The 7,765-nt window shown below is 43.6% G+C and overlaps 1 non-coding gene across 1 annotated transcript; it reads right to left on the bottom strand.

The window, feature by feature from the left end:
* Positions 1-7,369: 7,369 nt before the first annotated feature.
* Positions 7,370-7,445, bottom strand: TRNAG-GCC (transfer RNA glycine (anticodon GCC)). Its single transcript has one exon. It is a non-coding gene; the product is annotated as a tRNA-Gly (tRNA).
* Positions 7,446-7,765: the final 320 nt, after the last annotated feature.

The raw sequence follows: 7,765 nt of genomic DNA on the forward strand, positions 1-7,765 counted from the left end.
AGTGTTCTTTTAATTCGTTTGTCTATATCATCTATATCTATATCTATACCTATACTTATATCTATATATCTTATTATTATTCATCTTTGCTGTTTTTTTCTCATTTCTGTATTTGAATTTATGAGGTGTGGATGCTTGGAAATATCTCATCACAAAGGTCTTACAAAGATTTGGTACAAATTATGTCATAGATTTAACATTTCTCATTGTGTGAAGAGACCTACAAACCTCACTTAGAGGTCTCGGCTATTATTCGGAGTCCAACAGCAGACATTGGATGCATAAGGAGAGGACTGTGGAGCCACATGAGATGCCTGAGCTATCCCCTGCTTCGACTGTATTTCTTGATTGTGTGTATCCTTAAAATTATTAGTGAAGTTTGGTAGTGAGTAAGATCTCTAATTTGTGGAAATATGATCCTTTTTACAATTGGATCCCTTGTGTTGGCTCATGTACTTAAATAATTAGATGCACATCTGTAAAAATGACAGTTTTGCATTTTCTAAAACATTTTGACCTCAAGGTTTCATTTTTTCTGGTGGTGGCTGAGGTAGAAGGTTTGAGGATGGTAGGGGAACATACACTTGCCCATTCAAGATTTATTACTCTCTTGAAATTAAAAAAAATAAATAATACATTTAAAATTGGTAATAGTCACTGCATTTAATGTTCTAATTCCTAGTAAGTCTGTTACTGTTTTTCCCCTTTTATATTCTAACCCAAGTTCTGGAAGTGGGAGGAAGTTTACTTGCCTTCACTGAGATGAGGGTGATTTCTCTAAGTGAGGGTCCACTGCTGTTTTCTGAGCTCTCTCTTTTCTTGCCCAATCAGCGTGCATTTGCTGGTATATGCTATTGTGTTTTGAGATGGGACTACTTCTGGTCTCTGTGCAAGGCCAATGAATAGAAAATAGGTATCCCCGTCTGCCTGCCTGGCCTTATCTTGGAAGCTGCTCTTCCTGTAGGTTCTCTGAGACTTGGCTGTGTCATCCCTGAGGTCCCAGCCTTGAATCACCTCACCCTTCACTATGATGGCCCTATGTCAGGCCCACTGGTTTTAGAGCATGTGTGAATGCTTGATGTTTTTCATAACCCATGGAGCCAAAGGAATTTCTGGGGAGGGTTGCTTCCTCTCACCTTCTTTTGCCCAAATGTTCTCCACATAATTTCTATTTTGCTACAGCTCTTCCATATTATGGCAGGTGTTTTTTTTTTTTAATTTATTTATTAAATTTAATGCAGTGACATTGATAAATCAGGGTACATATGTTGAGAGAAAACATCTCTAGATTATTTTGACATTTGATTGTGCTGTATACCCCTCCCCCAAAGTTAAATTGTCTTCTGTCACCTTCTATCTGGTTTTCTTTGTGCCCCTCCCCTCCCCCAACCCCTCTCTCCTTCTTCACCCCATTTCCCTTCCCCCCACCCCCCACCCCAGTTGTATGGCAGGTGGTTTTCTTTTAACATCTCCAGTGGTAAGTGGGGAAATGCCTGTCTAATTTCAACCTGACTCTCTTTCATGCTTTGATGGCATTGCCTCTCGGTAACAAACTGAGGGAGTAACGGAGCCTGGCATCCTAGCTGTTTACTCTGCTCTGGGCATCTCCCGCCCCTCTCATCTCATCTCTGGCTCTCTCCTTTCTTGCTCTGTTGAATGGGAGTTTATTTTTATTAAGTAAAATTTTACTTTTTTTATTCCATGACTTTCTTCGAACACATCCTCATCTTCATGGTACAAAAATCTCAAGGCTAATACCTAACGGCTGAGCAGTGTAGGGGGACACTGGAGACCCAAGAATAGTCAAATTTTACTACTAATAATCCCAAGGGTGTTGGGACTGGAGCTAATTACAGGGCAAGTACCACTTATTGACCTCCCAAAATTACTTAGAGGGGGACCTAGAGGATGGTGCAAAGGATAAGGCAACTCCTTGAGATACCAGGGTTCTACTGACCCATTCTATGCACAAAATGCTTATTATTGTTGATTTCATATAAACCTTGTAAGTTAAATTATTTTTAACACTCCTTTACATACGAAGAACCAGAGAAGAAAATTATAGCTAGATGATACATGGACATAATGTGAGCTCACACATGCCCATTTTGAGAATCACAGCCATGTGTTGATTCTATCAGATATATTGTTTTTTTGGTGCTAGACAAGACCTGAGGCTCATGTCTACAAAAACTACAGGCATTCCGCGATTCCCTCCCCGCCCCCCCTTCCGCACTGATGCAAAGGAGTTGATAGGCTGTTGTGCCCTTTGTAATTGTTTTTCCATTTAAGTCATGCCTGTTCACAGATTTTTCTGATTAAAATCTTGTCAATAGACACATAGGTAGAGAGACTATTCCTAGAATGCTGCAACTCTGAGGGTGGAGCACAGAGTGCATTCCTAGCAGCTGTGGCTGATGCAATGCTGTGAGAATACTCCAGCTCCCAGAAGCCTCCTGGGCACACCCAGGAAGGGAGCTCGCCCGCTATAAGGAAGTGACTTAGCGTCAACCACACAGCTCCCTGATCTTTTCAGCCATTGGCTATGAAGGACACACTGTAACTCCCTATTGGCTGAACCCAAGTATATAAGCTAGCTTACTTCCTGAATAAAGTGGACCTGTGTCACTGAACCTGGTCCCCGGAGTCGGGTCTTTGCATCTCCGTTGTCCTCACCCCTGGCAGGACTTGTCCACAACTGGCGCCCAACGTTGGGCAGGGACCTAACCGGTATCCCAGGGACGGGTGAGTGACCCTCTGCAATGGGAAACCTTCTCCCCCATTCTTGAGCCCTGCACACCCTACTGTAGAGTAGGCGAGTTGAAGTTTGTGAAAAGGATCTCTATACTTACTGGAAGATTCTCTCTGGTCTCAATCCCTGGAGTGAGGACACGCAGCTCTGGGACCTGGATACTTGGGCCTGAGCTCTCCAATGTGTTCTTTTGGCCGAGATACATGAAGGACGGGCCTTCCCTCTTGGCCTCACTCCTGCCTTATTGGCAATACACGCCTGCTGACTGGTGCTCCTGCTGGGGACCCTCCGCTGATCCCTAAGGTCCTACAGGCTACTCCTCTTTCAGAGGAGCCCCTACCTCCCTATTCACCCCCCTCCACTGAGGAGTAAAGTAGTTTAGCCTCCGAGTTTGACAAAATTGCGGCTGAGAGCGCAGAAAGGAAACCAACCGAATTGCTAACTGCACCATCAGCTCTGCCGTGGGAAAAAGTGGAAGTCACTACTTCTGCATTCCTTGCCGGGGCTCAGTGCCACACCCCAGCCTCTCAGACGCCATTTTCTCCAACACGTGTACCTGCTGCAGACCCATGGGCCAGCCTATACGCCCCATGTGTCTTTTTTCTGTCTGTGTCGTCTATTTTTCTGTATCTCTCACTCTCTCTCTCCCCTGCACCTCTCTCTGAAATGACACTGGAAGGACCCAGCCATGGCACAGTGGCAGGGATCACACCCTCTTCTAATGCAAGGCAGAGGTTATGCTTGTGTTTTTCAGCCAATTTGGATCCCAGGAACCCCCCAACCTGCTTGACATTGTTTCTTGGGCACCCACTAAGTGGTTCAGTCTTCACCCGTCCAAAGCCACAGCCCTGGCCTTCTCCACACTGACTATGCCTGAGGGGAGGAGGTCCTCAGTGCTCCAGAAGAAGACCTCGAAGTGGGAGTGCATGCTCCATCACCTGGGGGGATGTGGAGGCTTTGGCAGGGTGGGCCCAGAGAATTGCCCCTGACGAGCCCCCAGGTCCTGGTGCTCTGTTCTTGCTTATGTGTGCTATAGTAACCACTGACTCCCAGAGGCAGGTGGTGGCAGCCCAGGGCTTGAGCCTGGCAGTGCGAGCTGGTGTTTTCAGTTTATCTTTGGAGGATGAGGAGAATTGGGCTGGAGTTGCGATTTGCAGACTCCAGAAGGTAAACCGCGGCAGCTGCGGTAGGAGTATAAATGGAAGCCAGGCTTGCATCGCCGAGTGGCCGCTGGAATGGCAGGGAGTGCCTGCTAAGATGCTGGTGGGTTCGCTAACATTTTGGGACATAGGGGTGGCTGCCATCATGCTCTCCAGAGCAGAGATGGAAATACTGACTGCCATTGCCACGTGCTCCTCTTTGGGACAGTGTAAGACCTGCCAGGACGGCAGGGATGAGGAAGGTGGCTGAAGCCTCATGTGCATGGACTAATTTCCTGGACTACAACCAGAGTGAGCACTGGTTCCTTTGTTGGATGGACTTATGGATTTTGGACAATGTGAAATACTCTGATGGGGGTGGGGGCGACTTTGCTGGAGGCCCTTCTCCTGCCCTGGGAAGCTTTTCCCATGGCTAGAAAGAAGGCTGAGGAAATTTTGTGCTTTTTGCAAAGTGCTCAGAGACTGGTGAAGTGAACCTTTGTAATTGTTGAAATTGTATGATTTGTCATGTTGTAATTTGTGTAATGTGCCTTGTAACCATATGCAGTATGCAGCCCACGGCAAGCAATCCATTTTGTGTTTGGACAATGGGACCTTTGTGGGAAGGGGGTGTGCATGGATCTACGTCCATTTTTTACAATCAAAATGGATCTTTGTTTAACGGCACCTAGAAGGTCTCTCTAACACAATGGGAGGGAAATGACATCCCGACCCCTAGGAGGAATCTCCTATTTAAGACCCTCGTTCTATTTCCTAACTAGTCAAACATTACTCATTGTTTAATCCAGCTAATCTATTAGCATATAGTATAATAGGTATTATAGTTGTTTTAGTTCTGCTAGGATTCTGTTGTATAATGCGTAGCATTCAGAAGCTACAACAGCAGCAAGCTGTCATTCATCAAGTCCAATTGGCCCTAATTAAAAGAAAAGGGGGAGATGTGGGTGGAGCACAGAGTGCATTTCTAGAAGCTGTGGCTGATGCAATGCTGTGAGAATACTCCAGCTCCCAGAACCCTCCTGGGCATACCCAGGAAGGAAGCTCGCCCACTATAAGGAAGTGACTTAGCGCTAACCACACAGCTCCCTGACCTTTTCAGCCATTGGCTTTGAGGAACACACTGTAACATCCTATAGGCTGAACCCATGTATATAAGCTAACTTACTTCCTGAATAAAGTGGATCTGTGTCACTGAACCTGGTCCCCGGAGTCGAGTCTTTGTGTCTCCATCATCCTCACCCCCAGCAGGACTTGTCCACACAACTCTAGAAAAAAATCCCTAAACCTATAAAGGAAATAAAATTAAGTATTCATGATGGAGATATCTATAAATGTACATTGGTGTTTTGGAAGAAATGAAATGGGGACTTTTTATTTTTTTGAGATTTTATTAACTCATTTTATAGAGGAGAGAAAGAGGGGGAGAAGAGGGAAGAGTAGGAAGCATCAACCCCCATATGTGCCTTGGCCAGGCATGCCCGGGGTTTCAAACCATCGACCTCAGCATTCCAGGTTGACACTTTATCCACTGCACCACCACAGGTCAGGGAAAGTGGGAACATTTTAACAAAGCGTATCTGGATACTTATACAACATGGTTCTACAAAAACCTAAATTGGACTTGAGACTTGGATCTAAATCAAAAATTTTTTGTCCAACTTATGGATTTTTTTGCTTTCCTAACTCTGTTGGAAGCCATAGGTATGAAAAGAAATTTCACGCAGATATGATTTCCACTGCACTTGACAAGCTGTTATCTCTACAGAACAGAAGTGGGCAAGTCAGTGTTTTGTGGAACCAGGTTATTTAGCCATAGAGATAGCAGAGTCTGGTATGGAAAGGCCATACTCCAACTGTGGGATATTGTGCATGTTAAAGTGTTCACAATGATCTCACTAATATAAAGTTACCAACTCACTTAACTATAAATAAGATGGTTTCATATTGAATGGGTTGGAAAAGGGATATTATTTTCTCTTTCTCTACAAATTTTAATTTAATAAGAAAATTTAATTTCAACTGAGTGTCATGTCCTGAAGCAATCATTTCCACACTTTCCAAATTGTACCTCTTATCAGTAAAAATGTTAAAGCACACTTCTCCAAATGTTACTTTTATTTATTTTTAAATTTTATAATGTGTTAATAAACATTGTAAAAGGTACAAATAGAAATTTAAAGCAGACATAACATGAAATAATATTTAAAAATTAAAAAATTTAAATGTATAACAAACTTTTTGCTTTTACTTAAAATGCTAGTATCATTATTAATAGAAATGTAATTGAATGGGTTATATTCTATTTGAAAGATTAGTTTAACACTGTGATCCATTTATGTGAAAGTCTAATTCTAAGGTTCATTTTATTTCAGGACTTGCTTTTAAAAGGTGTCAAAATTGATAAGATATCTCACAAAAATAAACTGAAATACAAGAAATGTATCATTATTAATCATGGAATTCATGAATTCATCTAGGAATTTTCTAAGTTTTTAAATTAACAAGTACTAAATTTGCAGTGTTAACTATAGTTATCACATTGTGCATTACATTTCTAGTACTTACTTTATCTTATTTTTTTAAATGAGAGGAGGGGAGATAGACAGATTTCTACATGCGCCCCGACCGGGATCCACCTGGCAAGCCTTGACTGGGGCTGATACTCTGTCCATCTTGGGCTGTGCTTGCAACCAAGCTGTTTTTGACACCTGAAGCAGAGGCTCAAGGGAGCCATCCTCAGCACCTGGGGCTGATGTGCTCAAACCAATCAAGCCATGGCTGCTGAGGGGGAAGAGAGAGAGATGGTGAAAAAGAAGGGGGAGGGGAGGGGGTGGAGAAGCAAATAGTCTCTTCTGTGTGCCCTGACTGGGAATCAAACCTGGGATATCCACATGCTGGCCATGCTCTACCACTCAGTCAACCAGTCAGGGCAGATTCCTGCATTCTGTTAGTATGTATGTCCCATCTTTTTATGGCTTGACTTGTCTGTTTTAGGTTAATTGTATTTATCAGTTAGAGGCTAAGTATTACATCTTCTTAACCCTTGAATCAGAATCAAAAGATTACTATCATCACTTTTTTAAAGCATTTAATCATATTGATTAAAAAAAACTTATTTAAACTATGTCAGTTTTTTTTGTTTTTTGTTTTTTTTTTTCTCTTCTGAAGCTGGAAACAGGGAGAGACAGTCAGACAGACTCCCGCATGCGCCCGACCGGGATCCACCCGGCACGCCCACCAGGGGCAACACTCTGCCCACCAGGGGGCAATGCTCTGCCCCTCTGGGGCGTGGCTCTGTCGTGACCAGAGCCACTCTAGCGCCTGGGGCAGAGGCCAAGCGCCCGGGCCATCTTTGTTCCAATGGAGCCTTGGCTGCGGGAGGGGAAGAGAGGGGAAGAGAGAGAGAGAGAGGAAGGAGGGGGAGGGGGTAGAGAAGCAAATGGGCGCTTCTCCTATGTGCCCTGGCCGGGAATTGAACCCGGGTCCCCTGCACGGCAGGCCGACGCTCTACCGCTGAGCCAACCGGCCAGGGCCTATGTCAGTTTTAATATTAGGCTTCTTCTGCCCTATCTTGGATGCCCAGAATGATGAAAACTAAGAAACAGTTGAAAGAAGAAGAAAGCATTATTAACACTCAGTTACAAATTTTGAGTGATGAGTTAACTGCTTATCTACAAATCTATGTGTATGTGTTTTTTTCTAGCTATTCAATTCTTTATAAATCTTCAATTACATAATCAATGTGGCTGCTTAAACACTTAAGGCACATAGAGTCAATAAAATTTTCTAAAGAAATTAGGATTAACTCTGTGTTGCCTTTTAGCATTTGGTAAAAAATATCATGTTTACTGTC

The sequence above is a fragment of the Saccopteryx leptura genome, chromosome 4, assembly GCF_036850995.1.
Source record: "Saccopteryx leptura isolate mSacLep1 chromosome 4, mSacLep1_pri_phased_curated, whole genome shotgun sequence".
Classification (NCBI taxonomy): domain Eukaryota; kingdom Metazoa; phylum Chordata; class Mammalia; order Chiroptera; family Emballonuridae; genus Saccopteryx; species Saccopteryx leptura.